This window comes from Haliaeetus leucocephalus, unplaced genomic scaffold (genome assembly GCF_000737465.1).
Source record: "Haliaeetus leucocephalus isolate CR32 unplaced genomic scaffold, Haliaeetus_leucocephalus-4.0 Scaffold0, whole genome shotgun sequence".
Classification (NCBI taxonomy): domain Eukaryota; kingdom Metazoa; phylum Chordata; class Aves; order Accipitriformes; family Accipitridae; genus Haliaeetus; species Haliaeetus leucocephalus.
Window position 1 is genome coordinate 1,418,463 of NW_010972436.1, and position 22,536 is coordinate 1,440,998.

The window sequence follows — 22,536 nt, forward strand, 5'->3', positions numbered from 1 at the left end:
TCCCACTGAGGTGCGGGGAGCAATGGAGCAGCTTTGGTGGGCACCTGACATCCAGCCAGGGTCAACCCACCACACACATTTAATACTGTCTTACATCATGGGTAATCCTGCTTAAATCTATCAGGTGCTACCTAACATGAATAAAAATATCACAATTTGACTCAGCAACAGAGATAGGGGTTTAGGCTAGTTGACTAAATTGGTCTGGCACCTGGCTACCAGTTAGCAGAAATGAAGCCCCCCAGAATGTAAAATGCTGTGTAATTTGCAGGACTACATTTATTAATAGTGAATAAATGCATAATAATGTATATCCATAAAATTGTGTGGGTATTCCAGGGCAAAACTCTTTACCCCTTTAATGCTGCATTGGATGCCTGGCTGCTAGTTTCTGCACAAAAAGACTATTTTTAAGCTAGTTAATTAGTATCTGGTTATCAATGTCTTACATCTGTCAAGTGTAAGAAATATTTCACCTAGCTAGTTAAAATGTTCAATTTGGAAGCTGTTTTTATACATGAATATACCATCCATATTACTCAAGGTATGTGCATAATGACAGAGTGCTGAAAGATTTCAAAGCATTGAAGAACCAACAGCCTTCAAGGTAAGGCGAACATGCCTGCGCTCTTCCCTTAATTTCAGAAATAGGGAAGGGCACTGGTATGACCTATATTGAAACCGGCAGACTGGAAAAAAAAAAAAAATCTAGGAAATTATCAAGCAGCTACTCATTCCTTAGAGTTTACAGTAGAGAATACAGACCATGGCTGGATCTGAATTCAGCCGCTGGGTAAATGAGATTTTCAACAACTGAATTGCAGAGCAGCAGGAGAAAAGAGGAATAAAAAAAGGAAGAAAATTCAAACCCAAAAGATTTTATCTGTCCTCAGAGAGGCACTTTTTAAACAAATTGTAACCAGTTATAACTCTACACTGTATGACTCTGAGGACGTATTCTCCAGCCAAGGCAACTAATTCTTTGTGCACTCAGGAGGGAAGCAATATGCCCCCAAATATTTTATGACATGAGGAAATGGAGGGCAGCCTCATCTCTGTCTTATTCCTACCTGCCTGTGGTGATTATTTCAGTGGGCTCTGTGAAGACCTGCTGTAACTGCTTTGCCACCTTCTTGAATACAACTAATTTCCTATAAATTGTGCCCCCTGCTTTTCAAAGAAGTTTGGAAATGATGTATTTTTTTGTTTTAAAAACATTATTATATTATGGCAATATTCCACCTTATTCTTGCCAAGTTTCTTATTAGTATCAGCAGCATCCACCACAATCCAACTCTTCCCTCTGCTCAGCAAGCTGCCTTCTCAGTGGATGATGAAACTTGGCATGGATAAAATCTTATTAGCGATGCCCACACGTGCTGTGCAAGGGCTTGTACGTGATCTATAGTGCTGAAGAAAGACACACAGTCTGATTACAAAAGGGGATTTTGTAAAGGGTTCATCTCTATGGTTGCTCAGTCAGTACAGGCAAAGCTTGCACATCTCTTTCTTTAAATGGTTTGAGATAAAATCTGCTTCAGTCCATTCTGATTTCCATGCTTAGCCCACAGGAATTTAGGAAAGCAGGGCTTTCCTTTTCCTACTTTTTCATGCTTTGTAATACTAATACTTAGTGTTTAGAAAGCACTTTACTGTTTCAACTTGCTGCCTAATTAAATATCACTGTACAGTACTAACTCGCCTAGAAAGGTAACAGTTATTCAGGCATAGTATTGCACAATGATATCTGATATTTTGCACTTCTGTTCTAAAAATTGGGAACTGCTGTGATTTCTCACAATATGACAGCAGCAGGGAAACACTGACTTTTTAACAGTACTGATATTAGGTGGTATTCTTCCTGATGTTAAGGGCCTAATTCTTATTGATGGGAGCACTACTGTAAGGCAACGTAAAGAGGGTTTTAGGTGTTTGAATACTACCAGGTAGTTTCATTCCCAGTTTTGCATCCTGTGCCATGTTCCCCAGTTGCCTAACCTGCTTGCATGTTAGAACGCTCCTGAGCTCCAGCTGGAACCAAATCCAGAAGTTCACCTTGTAATGAAGTCTGAGCACACTTCAGATGTGATTGTGGACCATGCCTAGAGCAGCCTATTCCAATGTGTCCTGACAGTCCTGACATGGCTCTGAGCATGTGTGAAATACTGTCAGCAACAAACTACAAAAACACAATGCTGGCAAACAATCAGCCTTAACATTATATGGTCATCTATCACAGAATCACAAAATGGTTGAGATTGGGAGGGACCCTTGGAGACCATCTGGTCCAAACCCATGCTCAAGCCCGACCACGTAGAGCTGATTGCCCAGGACCATGTCCAGACAGCTTTTGAATATCTCCAAGGTGAGAGACTCCAAACCTCCCTGGGCAACCTGTGCCAGTGCTTGGTCACCCTCACAGTAAAAAGTGTTCAGATGGAGCCTCCTGTGTTTCAGTTTCTGCGCACTGCCTCTGGTCCTGTCAGTTAAAGGGGATGGAATAGCCTGCAGTGAGCCAAGTAGATGGAAGCTAATTGACGTGTTTCATTCCTGTTTCCAACTGAAGTGTGTAACACAGGACTATCCCTTGCAAAACCTTTGGTTCATTTCAGGGAAAGAAAGATGCAAGTCTTGCAGCTCATGGTGAAATATCCTCAGCACTGTTAGCCACTCCTGGATACAGGCTTTGGCACTGAACATGTCTTTAATTCCAAAGGTGTAAAGTATTACCTTCAGTCAACTTGACAAGCATTTTTCTTCCAAAATTTAGCCTTCAAACCCACAAATCTCAGCAGCAAGTATCGCACAAATCTTTAAAATTGGGCAGTAGCTAGGACCTGCTACTTTTAACTCTCTTTTAACCTTTGCTGAGCTGCTGTTCTTTAAACGGCTACTACTGCTAATTTATTGCCCTTCCCAGCATTATCACTTATTATTAATTTATTTAATTGTTTCTTCTCACTTGCAGAGTAGAAGATAATAGCCGTGTCATAGTGATGCAGCACTAACTCTGGGAGCCAGCCCTGGTGATGTCATGGCTGTGTCACAGCGGACAGAATGTTGGCAGTGGCCATGGAACAGAGGAGTCATTGACGTGGCAGCTCAGGACGGGTATCAAGAGGGCTGCGCCAGGCCAGGCTGGGAGGTGAGGAGGCAGAGGTGAGCAAGGGCTCAGAGGGGAGGGCAGAGACAGAAAGGCAGGGACGGCAGGGGCTACCTGTGGTGGTGGTGGCATGGCCGGCGGAGGAGGAATTAACTTTTCTTGCTTCTCCAGACACCATGAAGGCATGTGACCAAACCATTGGCTGTTTTTTGCTGTCTTTGGGAAACCTTTTGGGGCTTTTCCTTTTGCATACAGATTGCATAAGCCTCAATTTCTTAGGAAGCTGGGCTAAAAAAAATTCAGAGCATATTAAGTGTCGTATCTAAGATTTCAGTCTGCAAGCATGGATATGTAAACAAGCTTGCTGCCTTTTTTGAGCAATGTAGCAAATATGTATGACAAAGGAAAGAGCAGGTCCTTCAGCAGTGTAACTGAATCCAGCTGGGTCCCAGGGAGCTTGTGAGAATCCCTTTCACCTCTAGACTTCAAACCTCTGCTGGGCTCTCTAGGATGCAGGAATGAACAAATCTTAGGTTTAGCATCAGAAGAGACAGACCCTGAGCATGGCAGAAAAGCTGAAGGACTCCTCACTTTGATTTATAGGCACCAGCTGTTACACCCTATAATAACTAATTTAATTGAAAGGGCTGAGATCAGTTTCTCCCTACCAACAAAGTAGAAGGAAAACCTTCAAGTGAAACAGCAGAAAATGCTCTCATTACAAGCCTACAACACCTAGACTGAAAAATCTTTTGCTACCATCCTGGTAGGACTGCTACTGTCACAAGAGCAGCTGAACCACTCTGCTCTAGCAAAATAAGCTTTCTTACAAGATGTGCAAATGCGATGTACTGTGAAGTTGCACAGGAGGACCTGTGCTTTTAAGGATAAGGAACATACTGCATGGCAGCCAGCTGACCTACATCTACAGCTGAAGACGTAAAGCTGACCCACAGCTAACCTACAACACAGAAGGAGTGCTAGTTAAACGGAGAGTGTCTTTTAAAATGATAAACTGAGCAGGAGCAGCAGCATAGAGACAGGTTTGTTCTACTGCCATATGTAAGAAGCGAACCAGTTCAGTACAGCACGATGAGCTACTGCTGGCAGGGAAACACAACTCAGAGTAACTCCTACCTCCTCACCGTGCTGTGCTGTGGGGAGGAAAGCACGGTCTTGGTATGTGAAGGCAAACCCAGGCTTGGGAGCGCTCCCAGCAGTAAGTGAGATGGCAGCATGGGCTGAGCTGGACAAACCAGGTGGGTGCCAGGGCCCCGACGCAGGCAGCAAGGCTGCGGCAAAGCCAGCGCTGCTGTGCTTTCACTGCTGCCAGACCCTTGGCATCAAAGCTCACGGAAGCAGCGACACCCAGCCGCAAACACAGCTTGCCACGTGAGCCTGGATAACCTTCAAAAACAGCAAGGGGATAAACAGTGCATTTGTAGGGTTGCTGGGCCATAAAGAGAGCAGAGGAGGAGACAGAAGCGAAACCTTCCCCCAGCGCAGTGGTGATAATTGCATCAGCACAGGGAGAGACTCTCACACACGGGACCAGATTTTTAACCGCCACCAAACGAAGTAGCTGTGTTGAGATCAGCACAGTGCTGCTTCACGCTGTATGAGGATCTCCCTGTTGGCAGAAATCAGCCTTTAGGAAAACAGGCTCCCATTTAGTTTGCTGAGTCCTGCCCCAAATACACTGACTTTTTTTAGCAGAGCCTTCCCTGTCCCTCTGTGGAGCTGCATGGTCGTATGACCGCTAAAGAGCACATGAGCAATTACTGCTACAGTGGAAAAGGGAAGATCTAAAAGAAAAATTGAAAGTTACTACGAAACAAAAATGCATATCCTAAACCTGCCTTTTAAAGACAAACCATAACTGTTAATTAAGCCACCTTGCCTATAGTTAAATTACATGACACCAACACTTTATCCCTGGCAAGCATGAGTGACAGTTCGATACTTTGGAGTTTTACAAGACAAAACCAGAGCAAGGAAAATAGGTTTGCTGTGCTCAATAAATGTATGCAAATCGCCGCAGCAGGAAACGATCATTAATAAAGGCCAGTTAGAAAGACATCTCCCAGATTACTCAGTGTTACTTCTCTTTCCATTTTATTTTTATTTTTTAGCAATCTAACCATCTTTCTTCAAAACTTCACACAGAGAAGACTTTTCCTGGGACCAGCAGCTCCTACCTTGCTCAAGACCAACATCTGTGGTCTGATGAGATCAAATGGTGTCAAGGAACATGAAGTCCAAATCTCCATGAGATAAATCGTTCACTATACTTCAATATAGGAACAGGTGTCTGAGTTTACTGTCAAAACGACATCATTCAGACAATATAAGAATAATTGTACAAAATCAGACCAAAGGTTCCCCTAGTTCAGTATCCTCTGTTCAGCAGTAGGAGAACATTAAGTACTATCTTGGGAAGGACTACAAGAAGCAGGATAAATTCTGGGTGATCTTTTCCTGAAAACAACCTTCTAGCTTCAAGTATGTAACAGCTTGAAGGAACTAACTTAAAGGGTGTATGTAGAGCATCATGTTCAGTAGCCACAAATGTATTTATCCTCTGAATTTGTTCAGTCTGTTTTTGAACCCTGTCTGTTCTTGGCCTTCTCAAAACCCTGTGGTGCTGAGTTTCACAATTATATGCTGTGGGGAAAGGTGTTGCTTTCAGTTTGTATTGAAGCTAATTTATTATAGCTTATAAATTCACTGGGTGCCCTTTAGTTCTTGTGTTGTGAGAAATAACAAGTAGTCATTTCCTATTCACTTTCTCTGCTCCACACATCTTTTATAGATCTGCATAATATCTCCTGCTTTTTTTCCAAGCTAATGAAACCATTTAATACTTCCTCCTGTATAAACCACTGTATACCTTAAATCACACTTGCTCTCCTTCTCTGTAATCTTTCTAGTTCTTTGCAATAGTCAAGGTTGAAAATGCACCAGGAATTTATACAGTAGTACAATGATGCTTTCTCTCTTATTCTAGTCTTTTCTTAATAACTCTTAACATTCCCTTTGCCTTTTTCACCTCTATGCAACACTAAGCCGCTGTTTTCATAGATCTGTACAAGACAATTGTAAGATATCTTTTGAAAGCACTAATCACTAATTTAGAACCCATCACAGAATGGCAAAGAACATTGAGAAGATAAAGATAACTTACAGTCTGAAAGGAGGAGGACTGTGACAATTCTAGAAGATTCAGTGAAAAGTAGCAATGTGGTAAATTTGCAGTAAGCTGGATTGATTTCTTGTGAGTCACCTTCCTATATAGTCTTAGTTGCTATAGAGTAACATGGAGATTTCCCATGTTGTGGCACAACGGTAAGGGGACAGGTGAGTGCTGGATCTGAATCGGTTGTACCAGTCAAACATGGATCCAACTAAGTGATTTTGAATATGTGTTTAAGACTGCAGGGCCTGGAAGTAGAGATGGAAACCACATCCTCATCAGCTTTAAAGGAGGGGACTTGGGAATCTGGGGGCAAATGACCCATTTTGATAGTAGGTACACAGTTTTGTATTGTAACAGGGGCCACTGGAGACTGATGTTCCACACTATGATTGGACTAAATATGATGAACAAAGGAAGAGGTGGAAGATTAGAGAAGAAAAAGAAATCACGGTGGGAAAGGTTTCAAGAGAAGAGATTATTACAACAAGAAATAACACAGAGAACATTTTGGACAAATTGTTTACATGACCTTCTATCTTTAAATATATGCACCAGGCAGGGTGCCTAATTAGCTGTTCTTACTTCTGTAACCAGATTTAAATTTTTCTTGATGCTTAATTCATGGAAAGAAGTCCGAAACATATTTTACTGGAAAAGTGATATACAAGCAATGCAGAGCATGAGCAAGCAAAATCATAATGTCACCTAAGTTATGAACACCAAGCCATGAAGTACACATTTTCAAATATCTTGGAGATGCTATTGATTTAGCATAAAATCCCCCACTTCACCCCACACAATGCAGGTCTCAGAAGACAAGTTGGGAGAGAAAGAGAAAAAAAAAAAAAGCACACACTAAACAAATCTTTCAGCTTAAACATTAAGTTTTGAAGCAATACATTTCATCCACATGGTGCCAGACCTCCATCACCCATGCAGATACTGAATTTTGAAGCAGATCAGCCCTTTTCCGTACTGTCTTGAAAAATGTCTTTGCTTTCTTGCTGGAACCTTCAAAAGTAAATGGCTTGGGAATCTCTCTGTTGACCAGGGCCAGCGCTCACATTTTTCTCATGTGAATCTAGCACTCTCATTCACCTTTGTGTTTTGTATAAATTCTAATATATCTCCTTAGTAACTCTGACTGAAGATGGCCTCCACACTGAACTGGAATACTAGACCAGAAGGGAAGGTTGTTTTGGCACATATGCTGAAATAGCATTTACAGGCTCATAGTTATTTTAGTGGTAGCAGACATCTCAGAACAGACATGTGTACCACCTAGATTTAGAGGGAACAGAGATATGTGCAGAAACATGAGCCTGGACTTTGTCTTCTCAAGCCTGAAGAGGATGAGAGAAGTTGTAGTGGACAAATAGGAAGGCTTTGAGCAGGAGAACAGAAATAATGCAAGGAAAGTTTTGGAACAAGAGAGAAATGCAAACACTGACCAGGCAGCTCCAAAAAGAGACTTTCAATAGACACATACAAGCTTATTTAAAACAAACTACATTACTGAACTCAAACAGATCAATTGCTGCCAAATGCATCAGTCTAAATGAAGGCAATGTGACTTAATAGACGACAGTGTACTCCACAGCTCTTGACAACCATTTCAGTCCTTGACAAGATCTTGGAAAGGAGAACTGAAATTGCAGCAAGATGTCCTTCTGAACACGGGAGGCAGCATTGCTATTGATCTTCGTTGCTTACTTTTGTAGCTGGCTTTGCAGCTTCTGCATACTTAAAAAGCTCTAAGAATCCTTTTGCTGGCTTCTAAGAGTTCATCACGTCAGAAGGAAGAGTCAGAAGTTTGGATTTAAGATCTAGAGAGTTAAGCAACTACAAACATGCAGTAAATGAAAAATTTAGACATTGGGCAAAATATCAATTAAAAAAGTCTACTATCCATCACTTCATTATTACATCAGTTCTTTTGATTGTTTTAACTACAACTGCTCTGCACTAGGACAGACCTCAAAATACAATGCTATTTAGATCCTAAACACTGTTAATTCACCTTCTTTAGCCTTTCATAAAAGTTGCAGACTCTTTCGGCTTGCTTTCTTCCAGCTGATCCTGACATGATCAGGCATGGCTATTGGAATAATATGTCTCCCAAGTGGAGCCTGATTCTCATTTAGAAACAAAACAAAATAGCGAGCCATTGTCTTAATTTGGAATTGAACCTAAACAAATAGTTCTAGAGACTCAAGAATGGTCTGTCAGTTTTTCCAGTCATTTTTCATTTCCAAGTTCTCTATTTTCTTTTCAATGGGAAACAAAATACAGAAATGCTGAAAGGATTCCCCCCTGTCCTGGTAATTGTGGTCTAGTTTTTCAAGTCTAAGGGAGGGGGGTGGAACAAACATCAGCCAAACTTTTGGATGCTTACATGAATTAAACTACCAGACTTCAAAGTTGTGCCAGCTCTGAGCAGTGTAAAAGGATTTGGACTTCTCTGATATGCTTTTTCTTTGTTGTGAGAAAAAGGAGCAAACATGGATGTGGGCTATTCTTTATTTTGTCTGCTTTTCTTATTGTTGTTATAATTGTCTTGAAGAAAGATAAACAAAGACAAGACAAGTATGAATTTCAGGGTGCTTCCTGAAGAGCTTTGTGTTCAAACTTTCATCCTGTGCATCATCAAGCAACTGCTTTCCACTTCTACATGTCTGCGTCTGTTAAGCCACCCACATTGCAATCCTATAAGATCATACATATTTATGTCAATCACAGTTACTCCCTGTCTCCCCTGGGTGGCTGTCAATCTGTTATCAGGGCAGAATCACTTTAACCTGCTCTAAGAACTTATGCCTTTTGTCATGACTGTAGTACAGAAATATCCTCTGCTAATAACAGGTGTTAGCAGTATAGAATCACAGAATTGTTTGGGTTGGAAGGGACCTTGTCCTGACATACTTGGATGTTATTCAGCATTGTTTCAACTGTATTTCTTCTCATCATCCTCCTTTAAGCAAGTTACTTTTATTCTAGTATAGAAAAAAGCCTTAGTTCCCTGTTCAACTGCTTTCAGCAGCACGCTGATAAACTCAACCTGTTTAAACCAGTGTCCTGCTGCAGTTTTTAAGCCTTTTCTGTAAAGGGAGATAAACATCTCAAATATTACATACTTGGATACTAGTTTTGTGTGTTGTCAATCAGTATGCAAGCAGAGAAGCCCGTTATCTATTTCTGATTTCTGCTTGAAAAATCAAACCGACTTCAAGGGGAAGTCAACTAGAATTTCACCTTATGAAAACAGACATGAATTGACTGACTTCACTGGGGCAATACCCACTCCTGTCACATGAAGACCTGGCCTACCATTTGGACAGAGTTAAGAGATATAAGACCTCTCTCCACATGACCTCAGATATATTTCACTGGCCTGTGCCAAAGCTTCCACACCTAGAAAGGCAGATCAGGTCTGAATTTCCTAATAAAGCCTATGTGCAAACAGGCTATATTCCCTTCCTTAGGTACTTGGGATGCTCTGGGTGTGGTTGCACAGTGCCTTCTCCCATTCCAGATGTGTCTAGCCCTTTTATAGCCTATTACACAATAGTGCCATGCAGCTCATTTAATTTAATCCTTAAGTGCTTTAACAAAGGATATGATAAAATACCAAGTATTAGAAGCACTATCAACAGAAGTAAAACTGTCAGCGGGATAAAAGACAGCCCTTCTTAAAACAAATCTTTTCAATAACAGCTATGGAAATGCAGTACAAAGATTTTCTTTTTTTTTAGAGCAAAGTTTGGTCTAAGCATGAAAGTTGCCCTTTAGTAGATCAGGCCTACTAAATAGGTCCTCTGCTTTGTTTTAAAGGTGATCAGAGATGCCTGTGAGTGCTTACTGAAGGGTGCTGTCTTCTTGCTGTAACAACACAAAGGAGGAGCAGCTCTAGTTGCAGTAGAAGCGTTAGTAATATTACTACCTGCAGCAGGGGAAATATTCTACTCTCCCCTAGACCCTGTTGCAGAGCAGAAAAACAAACATTCAGTTATTTTTGGTGTTAAATATCTGCTTCTAATCATCTGAATTTCTCATGGTTACACATGCAATCATCTGCTGTCTTAAGCATTTAAAAAATACTGGCACTTGGGCCAACAGGTTTTTTTACACATCAATACTGGTCAAATAAGTTGCAATTTGTAACCACCTTGCCCTTCTTCTTTCTCCTCCAACTTAAAAGGAATGAAAAAAATCACCCTCATAACGATCAGAGTGGCTTGTATATGAGCATTCGCTCTTCCATTTATCATTTCTGTATTTCTTTTTCATCATGACTTGATAGTGTTCAGTGCAGATGAGCAGATCCCCTCCACTACCACTTTATCATCATGCTGTTTTGCCAGAAGCTCTGCAGATGAATGGCCACGAGTGGTTAACAACGCTGTCAGTGATGCCTAGAGCAAAAGTATGATGTTTAAAATGTGCCCAGCTTGAACGGGGTATGTATCCTGAGTAACACAGGATCTACAGCTTCCTGAAGTTTACCAAAATAAGTCTGTTTTGAAAGTTATTCCTTAATGAAGTATTAGTACAGATAGCAAAACAGGTCCCACCCCATATATTATGATATCTATTTAAAGTCCAGTCCACCAGGAAGAAATGGTATAAACAGGGATTTCAGAGGAGGCTTGGTTTGATTCAGGGAGCTATTCACAAGTGCATATGCAGATGCTAACTCCTTGTTCTTGCAATTTCTGCCCCATGGTGTTGAAGTCCCACATCAGCCCTGTTGCATACAGATTATTAGCCTCTTGTTCATAGGCATCCTTTATCTTTACATTTTCCATCTTCTCATGTTTAGAAGCATATTGTTACATTACATATCACAAAATGGAGAACAATACAGTGGAGTACCAAACTCAGCCTCTAGAGATATTCAGTACAGCAAGGGGGGCATTTTCAAAAGATACTGGAGTGGTTTGGGAAGGATGTGTAGCAGGGGAACTTTTTTGGAAGCAGACAGGCGTAGGGAGAGAGGAAGACAGGGCAGAAAAATAGAAATGAGGATCAGAGCCAACTGACATGAAAGGGGATTTCAGGGCAGGAAGCCTGAGAGGAAAATTCTTAGGTTTATTGAGGAAAAAGTTATTGTTAATATTTTTAAGATCCATTTTGCATAGTGCTAGTGTAATGGAAGCAGTCCCTGAAACTGAGTTTTCTGTAAATGGATTTCTAACAGCTGACAGGATCTTAAAATATCTTTTTATGTAGGAGCAGTTCAACTTCCCCCCAATATGTTCTGTGCTTTCCTTCCTTCTATTTCACTGGGACTAAAATCAGCTTCTCTGAGGACAGTCCACCTCTTCCTCCTGCTGCCTCATCTCCTGCACCTCCAATAAGAGTATTCTATAACGTCACCATTGATGTCACTAGCGGAGGGCTAAGACGGTAAATATAAGGCAAGGGGTGAAAGAAGCATTTGTAGTGGGAACAAGTCAAGTATCAAGAAACCAAGAGACTATTTTCATGGCAATGCTTGTCTCCTTAGAGATGAAAAATGAGGAGGAGTCAGATGAAGGAAATCTCAGTGATTAGAAAGTGAATTGGGTTTAGATTTTTTTATGTATTCAGTGAGATCTCAGTAACTCTTTACATTCGTAACGAAGACATGAAACTGAAGACATGAAACCAAAGACTTAGTCTAGCTGTAAAATTGTATTTAGGTATGCATATAGGAAATGTATACAGAAGAAAAAATCCTGTTGAATTTTGTTCCTTGCCTTAGACTATAAAAACATAGGAGAATGGTTATTATTAATTGTGCATATAAAGCAGGCCATAAATTTCTTTCTAAAAAGCTGGTGAAAAACTGGGGCGGGTAGTGCTGGCGGTAATGCAACAACAAGATGGTTCATTTTTACTCCTGTTAATGCAATAGGTCACCACAAAAGCTGCTGCAGTAAAAACCAATTAAAGAGCCAAATGAATGGAAAAAGCTTAACTATACATAGGACTGCAGTCTCCTTGCATTTATCCTGAAGAGAGAAATAATCATTATATCATATTAGAAAGCCTAAAATAAATTTGAGAGACCTGTACTCCTATGAATCTGGCCCACAGACCTTGGAGTAATGGACACAAACATTTTAACATGGCCTTAGCAAACACCTATCTTAAAATGCAGTGAATTTAATGCAGGAAATTGCCGCTCAGTTTCCTATAATGTTGCTTATCTCATTGTCAGTTTGACTGTACCATGTACACATTCTTGCTCTCACCACATGTGTGAAAAGCATAGAATAGAATCTAGCCAGAGGAAGGAATTCAACATAAATAATCTAGCAAAATAATAAAAAAGCAAAGCAGTAACAGAGCATCTGCATTAATTATACTTCTGCTCATACCTCACACACATGCCACCAAATTCTCTGTGTTGCCATCACTTGGTATTAATTGAACAACATATCATCAATCTATCTCATGCACTACCAGTTATATTATCAGCATCTAGAAAGCAAAGAGTTCTATATCTAACTGCTAGGTACATATTCACTTGGCAATAAACTCAATTAAATCAAGACATTGTCTTCTCAAAACTGTTTGTTACTGTCTTTCTGGTGGAGATTATGACCTGTACCTTTGAACCTTGTAAAACAAAACATATGCGTACTTTTCATGTGCTTCAGTGTGAAGCCAGCTCATTAGCTTAAGTAGATGATGGTGTTTTGAGGCAACTTAGCTGACTTATGAATAGCCACACTTGGAATGTGAAAAGGTATTTTTGTCTTCCTGGCAATAGGGAGATTTTAATTTTATTTTTTTTTAAAGTAAAAGCTTGCATTTTAGCAGGTTATTAGGCTATTGGTCTTGACTTTCTATCCTGATCTTCAGTAAACCTTTTTTCTATACATTTTGTTCATGATTACTGTTACAGTAGGAAAGCAAGAACTGTAGGAAAAAGGCCAGTGATGAGGAAATGCATTTATTTAAATAATTACTTGTACTGCGGTAGCACCTAGAGACTCCTATGAGGTCTTCATTTTGCTATTTTGCTGTGATTTAAAAAACAGTCATTGAAGAGCTTAATTTTGTTTTGTGAGAAGGCAACAGGCAAATCATGGGTGGGGGAAGGGAGCAAATGACACAATTTTGATTAGCTTAATAAGCAGCACAATTGTCTGTGGCTGCCTGAACTGTATTTGCCTGAGTTGTAGCTTACTGGCAAGTACTTAATTTCACTTCTAGAAATGCGAACACTACAAACCAGAATACTTCTTTTTCAGTCAGATTTTTCCTGCTGACAAAATGATGGAAAACTAGCAGTGCTCTCCGTTAAAGTCATTCTAGCTTTGCAAAAGCAGCCCCTGATGCTAGTCTTACTTGTGCAGTCTAGTAAATGCCATGTGTATTTCCAACTTACAAACTCAATTTCAGAGCTGCTCAGAACCTCAGCTATAGCCCTTAAGAACAGAGAAAAGGTATAGTTCAATTTTTAATAAGCAGCAGCAACCTGAAATTGGTGCAAGCTGCTTAGCTCTAGATAAAGCTACGGCAGTTAAACCACAGTTAAAACCCCAAAGAGAAAATGACTGAGAATCAGGAGCGCATCCAAAAAACCTGCAGCACTTAATTGACTCTGTAACCAAGGTATGACTACAGTCATATGAAACTTCAGAAATCTTCATTTTGTTTTCTCAATCTTCCTTTCCTTTGAAAACAAAACTAATTTTGTTGTTCACATTTCCCATGCTGGAGGCTTGGCTACCTGCAGTGCAATGCAGGAGAATCTGAGACTGGCATCTTTAATGAAAACAGAAGATGGTTATAACTGAGACCGTCATATTTCCCTGTGGTAACTTCTGAGACAGATCTAGCAGCTTACTCTTGCCTTTCTTGGGCACCAGCTGCAGCCAGAAAGCGCTCAGAACACAGGGTCCCCTGCCTTAATATTAGAAGAGCCATAGCAGACCACTCAAATTTTCCTTCCTTTTAAACTGCCCTGCCCCACAAAAAAACCCAAACGACCGTGGGCACCTGAGTCAGCCCACAGGCATGGTACAGGGATGGCATTTTTTGGTTGGTTATGTCTAAAGAGAAGACTTCTCTGCCTCTAATTTTTTTTTTCAGCATCTTCAGTGATTGCTCTGTAAAAATAGCCCCGAATTTGCCAGTAGGCATCTCTTTGAAGGGAGGAATAGTCTTAAAGTACGGGCCTTGGAACAGAGCTGCAGTGAGAAGTCATTCTCTCAGCTGCATTTATAGGTGCAATTTTTTCACGTACCAGTACACTAAAGAAGCAATTCTGTGTTTGAGTATTGGATTTCTACCCACTGCAAGCAAGAGCAAGTCAGACCTGCAGCCTTTCGTGTAATATTTTGCTCAGACTTAGCACAGATGTGTTACAGTAGTCAGACCACTGGCCTGGTCTTCCAACCTTTCTCCAAGAGTAAGCAAGTTTGATGCTTAAGTGCTGTTCTCTTCAAGGTAGGCAGTGACAATAAGATTTTTTAAATCTCTGAGCTGTCTAGAGCAACTTGACTTCTCTCTGGCTTAAACCAAATTTGGCTGCTGAAACTTGTAGTCTAAATAAACCTGCTGCCCTACCATTCTCCTTGACCTGGTTATGCTCCAGTTTTCTGTTCTTTTAAAAGTTGTCAGGGATTTGTTAAAAGTTTTGGCTGTAGCGGGACAATCTGTGAGATTTGAGTATGTAATTTTTTTCTTAATTCATTTTCCTAGCTCATAAGACATTAAGGATGCTGAAGCCTCTTAAGATGGTGAGTATCAAGTTCATTGTCCCTTGTCTAAGATGTACCAAAGCTGCTCACAGCTTTTAGAGCAAGAAAAAAAGTTTGAGACACTCAGGCCCTAACTAGCAGGCCGTACTGCAGTAGTGCAGCAATAAGAGAACCGCATAAAGCAAAATTATATAGCTTTTTGCTTCCCTATGTTCCCTCACTGGCATCCAGCCCATTTCTAAGCTATGTCAGAACGATTTCTATGGGTTAGTTTTCCTTGATGTCAGAGTAGCAGCTGAGCAATTAATTCTTTTTTATTTCATTTTGGAAATGAAAAAAGGCGAGTAACAAACCCATCAACTACATTACAGGCAGTTTTTGCAAGCAAAGTAGTCAGATCCATTTCTGTTTAAATAAAATGGAATATATATCTTCTGAGGTACAGCAAGGAAAACAGAAAATAAGTGATTTTTAAACATTAACTGCCTGACAGTGTAAGCACAATGAGCTGCTCTGCAACTTGCACTATGAAGCATTTAGAATAATTTCCAGGTACCTTTGAGAGACAGAACTGAGAACAACTTGTCTAAACAGCCAAACGCTTCCGTCCTCAGTGTCGGGGCCAAAGTGCATTTTCAGATCACATCCACAGTGCTGTGCTTCTCTGAGAAAGACTCTCCTCAGATAACCTTTTTGGTAACCCGTTTCCCTTTTCTTTTTTTTTTTTTTTAAAAAAAAAGTCTAAAATGACTGTCGGGAAATACTTGACAGCCAAACACCGAGCCATGCCTTTGTTTAGCGTTAAGAGATCTGTTAAATGTACAGATCTGGTCCGCAGAAAGCATTCTTTTGGCCTGCTGGCTTCCTGTGAGCGTTCGGGTATCTGCATCGGGGCGCGACAACGCAGGGAGCCCTGAACCGCTGCCAGGGCAGGGCAACTTCCAGCCCAGTATTACACCGCGCAGGCGGGAGAGGTGTCAGCATCCAGCAGCGGCACCGGCACGTCGGCAGAAAGCTGTCTCGGGGCTAAAGAGCCCAGCTTTTTCAGCCCAATCTCCTATGCACAGCTCTGCCTCTTCTGGGGATGAGCTGGTTCATGCAGCGTGGGGCGTGAGGAAGCAATTAGAACAGTAAATAAAACCCAAATGTAAGTACCAGTGAGATTTGTCTCTATAATCTCTGTCCCTGCTTTAATGAATTTTTGCTACACAAACGGCAGGCCGTCGGAACAGGCCTGGCTCCTAAAATATATTTGATGCCATGGATCGTGCCAAGACTCCACTAGCTGAGGATCTTACAGTCATAGAGGCTTTAGATCATTGAACATGGATAAGTCCTGTTCTCCTTTCTTTTTTTCCCCACAATGGGCTGGCATTAGGGTTGTATGAACAATTTCCCTCAGCCGTTTCAGCACGCAGAACAAAAGTACTTTCCTTTGTCTGATCCAAACCAAATTTTTTCAATTAAAAAAAATAAAAATTAAAAAATGTTTAATCCAAACCAAAATATTTTTTCTTGTTTCAGGCATCTTTAACCAAAAATAAAGCAAAAGAAGTGAACAACTCTGAACCTTACCAAACACGTGTAAAGCAGCAGCTTGCCAAAAAATGTGAGATGCACTAGTTTTAAATCTATCTTCAAAAGGTGCCTATTTTTTTTAAGAGAATGCTTTAACTATCTGCTTACAGAAGATTGCGATGTGACTCTCTTATCGCTATTAACACTGCTCACTTTGAATTAAACACTTAAGTGTTCACAACTACAACACAGGTATCCCACTTCCCAAATGAGGGCCTAGCAATTTGTCCCCAGTCTTTGGCTCAATGAATATTTCAATTGTCCCATGCAAAGCAGAAAAGCTACAACAGAAAATTTCTGAACCGTATTTGTGTGCCAATCTCATAGAGCCTCTCCCTCACATCCAGGATTTCCTTGTGGGTCTGGTAGGTAGGAAAAGTAGGTTTAGGTCTTCTTGGGTAGAAAAGGGATTTTTCATTTGTTGGATGACCATGGGTGAAAATGGAAGAAACTAATTCCTTCAAATTCCCTCCCCAGCAAATTCAATGTTAATTCTCAAGTTGTTTTGAAAAGAATAAAGAAATTACTGAACGAGAAGTCATCAAACCTTTAACTCTGTACTAACTAGACAGTAAGAAATGTCACCAAAGAGGAAAAGTATCCAGGAACTAACATCTGTGTATACTGTTGGTAAGATTAATTTCATTACCTGTGGGAAAAACAGTAATTTATGCCGGCAGACATCCAGCTTTGTGTTCAAATAATATGACTATTGCAAAGAGTAACTCTTAATCCTGGTCACAGATAGGTGGGCCCTGGCAGGCTTCTCTTGCCCATCACAATACCAGCCACACTTTGTGGTTGGTTTCAGCTAGTGCTCATCTCTCAGACAAAAATATATGACCATTTCTTACTCTTGTGGATTATGGTCAATGACTTCTGCTTTATTTGAACACATGGACATTCAGTTTTTTTAGTGCCTGGGATGTGCACACCACCGATCTCCAACATTAACCACCCTGTTACAAAGATTATGCTTCTGTTCAGCTCAAAGAGGTGTGAACACACTGATTTGTCACTTACTACTTCAGAACTGGAGCCTCTTTATTATGGTTTCTAACCCCTCTGCCCATCAGACAGCTTTGCACAGTCAGGTTGCCGATTCGGGCGGGTAATTTGGGCAGAAGGCTACTTAGTTCAGCAGCCCAGGGAGCCTTGCCTTCCCTCCTTGACTCCTTGAGTCAAGACAAACGGACAACGACTTTGACCTTTTCGTTAACACAAAGTGTATTGCTGAAGACCCTCGGCTATACTGCAACGCGGAGAGTTCGCGGTTTTGTTTGTTGAGACCACGGCAGGCAACTCTGGATGCTTCAGAAGTTGCCGTGAGTCTCCGCTGAAGCCCCACTCGTGTTTGTACCTGCAAGAACTACAAGGGCTGTTGGAGCGCGGTGCCTGCCTTTAGGGCCCGGGTGGGGAAAAGTGCTAAAGCAGAAGGCGATGGCCATACAGCAGTTAGAGGGAAGGAGGCAACGCTGGCGAGGTCCTTGCCCAGAGAAAGGAGAGCCCTGCATGGGCGAGGTGGCAGAATGCTGCTTACGAGCACTTTCGCACTCTCGGCTTGCGATAAACAAACGAACCTGTGTTTCTCACGTGCTGGGAGCACGTGTACGCACACGAAAGCAACATCTGAGGCTTCACGTGCAGCAGGAGGCTGACAGCGCCTGCCCCAAAGCCTGACGCGAGCAGTTGGTGAGGCTCTGACAGCACCCGTCCTGTTTGCGCTCCTGTGTGCTGCACCGCTCACAGAGCAGCAGGTCTACCCAGCTCCTCTGAGCTGCTGGCTTAAGAGGAGACCTTTTCTAATGAGAGGGGCAAGAGATGCTTCTTCAGTGGGAGCTCTTGCATCCCTTTGGACCAGCTTCATACTCTCCCTCAGTTATTTGCTTCTTGGTCCCAGAAGAGGATATTGCTTGCAGGACCAATGCCTGAGTATCTTCAGGTCATTACTTTTTCCTGATACTACAAAATACACCTCTCTCCCACTTCATTATATAGCCCACATTCTGCTAAAAAGGGTATGTTCACCACTATAAACACAATTTTTTTTGCTTTCACTGCCTACGGTTGTTTTCAAATGCCCCATTCTGCTGGTTCGTGTGCCTGCCTTTAACTGAAAACAAATACACTTCAGTCTGATAGCCCACTAATCTTGCACTGCAGCCCTGTCCACTGAGTCCCAGAGAGATAATAGTACTTCTCGCTTTTTTTGTTTATGCTGAGTACACTTTGCCAAAATTAAACTCCTGCCAAACCATGGAATTTGTAAGAACCATGGTTGTTCTACTAAATGCAAGGGATTGTCTGGGCTTATTTTGTTTTTCACAACATAAATAGCTTTGTATGTGGAGGGTTTTTGTGTGGACTCTGCCTTTTACATTCTCTCTGATATCTTTACTTACAGCATTTTGAATTTTCTAGAAGAGGAATACCGAGCCTTTTCTTAGCAACGAGACATTAACTTTATGACTACCTATTGCATACACAAGCAGCGTAACAGAGCAGTTTCTGCTCCAGTGCTCCACAGATGTATGTTTGAACCTGTCTAGGTCCCTCTCTCAAACCACATAAAATCAACATCTCAAGTATATTGTCCATAAGCTGTTGTATGGACTGCCAAACTTCTGTTTGGCAAATTCTTCTCTTTCTAACCATTAGTGTTGGTTCTCTAGTAGCTGTTTTTTTCTTGGCCTTGAAATTGTTACTGCCTGATTTTTCATGAAGGACATCAGGAGACAGCAAGAAGTAGGTAGAAACATGATTTGCCTTTTCAAACCATTTGCAACCTATCCTGGGATCCTCCAGACTTTCCATCTTTGTACAAATGTAATACCTTTCAAATTTCTGTTACACAGTGTCATAACTGAGTTTTACTGTTTGAGTTAACAGAGAACTATTTAATACATCTAGTGCTTCAAAACCAGCTATTGTCAGAAAATAAAGGTCTGTTCTGATTGCCTTCCTTTTTCTGGCATCCATTCCTTGCAGCAACAAATTTCTGTTTAAATCCTTTCCAACCATCTTCCATAATTCCAGAAAAAAAATAATAATCACCTCAGATGAGGCTTTTAACTGTACCATTATTCCATTTGGGATATTTTTAAATTTCACTTAACTCCTAGTACTATTGCTGCTCAGCTATCATTTAAAGTCTAATACAGGTCTGCTTTGTTGAGTATTTGCGTAGAATTGCATATATCCCGAGCTGCTGCACAAGAAAAGCAACCTAATTGTTTCAGGTGGCTGGGCCAGAGCTTCTTTACTCACTACAAAATCAGGGTTAGAGGGCATCCCAAAGAATGGCAGAATACCCTGCCGTTCCCCCAGCTACTATCCAAATTCTGAATCACCCCAGTCAAACACACCAAGTCCTAACACTTCCAGCTTTGTGTGCTGATTAAAACACACCCTTTGTTCTTTTTGAGAAGATTTGCAGGAAAACAGAGTGAGGGGTAGTTAAACTCCTCCAAGTGCCCCCACCCTGCCCAAATCCCAGCCCCGGGAGCCTAAAACGAGATGCCTAAAGGTTTATACAAACCTGGGAATAAAGGGACCCTGACTTTTTGAGAGGGGTCTGCAGCCAGCTGGCACAGCACGCGTGCCACGGTCACCTCTGCAGTGCGGGTCTCGGGCTGCATCCCAGTGGCGAGGCTGGTGCAACCTGCGGTGTCCTGCACAATCTGGTCCCTCGGACGTCGAGATGGGAGCAGACCCTAGCTCTCTCCCTGCTCGGGCACACAAAAGGACCGCATGCACTAGTTCTCATCCAAAGGCAGGGCTGGGGCAGGGTCTGGGCACACAAAGAGGGGTTACACACTATGCTGTGGAGCCCACCCGCCTCAGCGTTGACAAAAATGCCGAATTCAAGCACCGCCAGCAGTCTTGAAAGCCACGTGGTCTCTGGAAAATCCACAGAAGAACTGAGCACCTGAACTTTAAAGCATTTAATCTTTAATAACCTTGATATTTTCACAGCCCACCTGCTCCTCTGCTTGTAGAAGGTGACAGCTGCCACCTCCTTTGGAGGACAAAGTTCGGGAGGGTCCTGCACAGGAGCTGTAGCCAGCCCTTCACACAGAATCTCTTTTTCTTTCAGAAGGTTTATAGAGCTGCTTGGAATGGCAGAAGCTTGGCTGATAGCGTATTTGCCTGCTTAACTGTCTCTGCTGTTCTCCGATATCAAAGGAAATGAGTGTTTGGGGGGAGGGAGGAGGAGGAAGATGAAGGGGGAGAGAGGAAGGAGATGAGTTAAGTGAAAGTGAATGTTAAAGCAGTATTTCCTGGTATCAGATCTTCTGTGGGAGAGTTTTGAAAGGGTAGGTCAGCATGTACATTACAGTGATAAAGTACTAGCATGAGAACTAGAGGCCAGTGAAGAATGACAGCCACCCAAACCACAGGAGAGGAAAAGGATCTGCACCTACGGCATTTCTCAGGCGGAGCTCTGCTTTAAAGAGGTTACACTCATCAGCTTCACATCGGGTTCCAATGTGAGAAAGCCAGAAGGCATCAGCTAGCGAACATGTATTGTCATCTAACTGGAAGACCTTTGGATGTGTTTTCTGCTGAAGCTGTTGCATGAGGGTCCTGAGTGAAAATGCCTACCCAAACTTAGGATGCTTAAAGCTTTTTCAAAATGTATAGATTTGTACAGACATTTCATGTCTTTCCATTACTGGAGGGATATTATTCACTCATCTTTGTATAAGCGGTGGAAGAAAAGAGAAGAGAGGAGAATTAAAATCCTGTCTCAAATGGGGTGTCTGGTAGAACATATGCAGTCATTGTCAAAGGACACAAGGTGTCTACCTTTAAATCAGTTCATTAAGCAATTCGAATTCCCCACCGTATCAACTTTTAGTACTACAAGCAATTACTACACTGGCCTTTCTATTATCTCTGAGCTCTATTTCTTTCAGCAACGTAATTATTGAAGGCAAAATTTTTTTTCACTTGCACGTTCTCAAATCAAGAGATAAATTTAAACTTTTTTTTAAAATCCCTTGTCATGCTTGCTGACTCTGCTTTGTAATCTTTAATGGGATATGGTGTATCAGGCTACTGGAGAAATTGCTTATAGAGACAATCTCTGAAAAAAATCTAGCCTTCTCAAAGAAAGCTCTGGTTAGCAGTGCATGAAGAACAACGCAGTATATGCCTACAGTGAGAAGCTAAAGTAAATCAGCAGTCAAGAAGGAAACGGTAGTACAGATCTATCTAAACCACAGGTGCAGGGACTTGCATAACATCAGCTCGTGCAGCTCAGAATTACATTGCAGCTATTAGAAGAAACGGCACTCCGGACCACCGGGAGGAATCTCTCACATGGCAAATAAAGCTATCTCCCCATATGGACCTCTTTCTCATACTACTGAAGTGGCCTTACTTTGAGTGTAGCTATAAATCACATGCAAATCTGTATTTTGTACTTCAGTAGCCAGAGTAGTGCATGAACACAACCAAACCGTACCACAGAAGATGCGGTTTTGCTATGGCAGTTGTGCATACACTGAAAGGGCATGCCCCAGGTTCGGAGCTGCCAGTGGAAGGTTGGAGAAGCTCCTTGCTCTGCGGTCTTCTGCACATCAGTCATGATGAGCAACTTGCATCTCTTAGGATAGCTGTGTTGTCAGAAATCTGCCGTGAAAAAGTGACCGAGAGAAACTAGTAAGGGAGGGGAGCCACGTTAACAGACTTTTCCTACCATTTAAAGAAAAGAAGGAAAAAATATTACCATATGCTATATGGCTCTTGGATTTCTACAGATGGTACCTTCTGTTGCACAGTTGAGAGAAAAATGGATTTTACTCAGTTTTTAAATAGGTCCTACAAAATTTGCGCACATCCCTTGTATGCCAAGTAGGTATGTTTACTCCTCTTTTTAATTTACCACACTTTCTCTGCCTACCTACCAGCTGCACATTGTGTTTTATACTCTACCACGGTGAGACAGCACAATGCTG

At 41.6% G+C, this 22,536-nt stretch overlaps 1 protein-coding gene across 1 annotated transcript in view; it reads right to left on the reverse strand.

The window, feature by feature from the left end:
- GRAP2 (GRB2-related adaptor protein 2) overlaps positions 1–20,608 on the reverse strand; it is a 76,608-nt gene extending 56,000 nt beyond the window's left edge. Inside the window, exon 1 of the mRNA XM_010562320.1 lies at positions 20,554–20,608. The gene's annotated coding sequence lies outside the window, so the exon portion shown is untranslated. The remainder of the gene's footprint in view (positions 1–20,553) is intronic.
- Between the last annotated feature and the right edge of the window lie 1,928 nt (positions 20,609–22,536).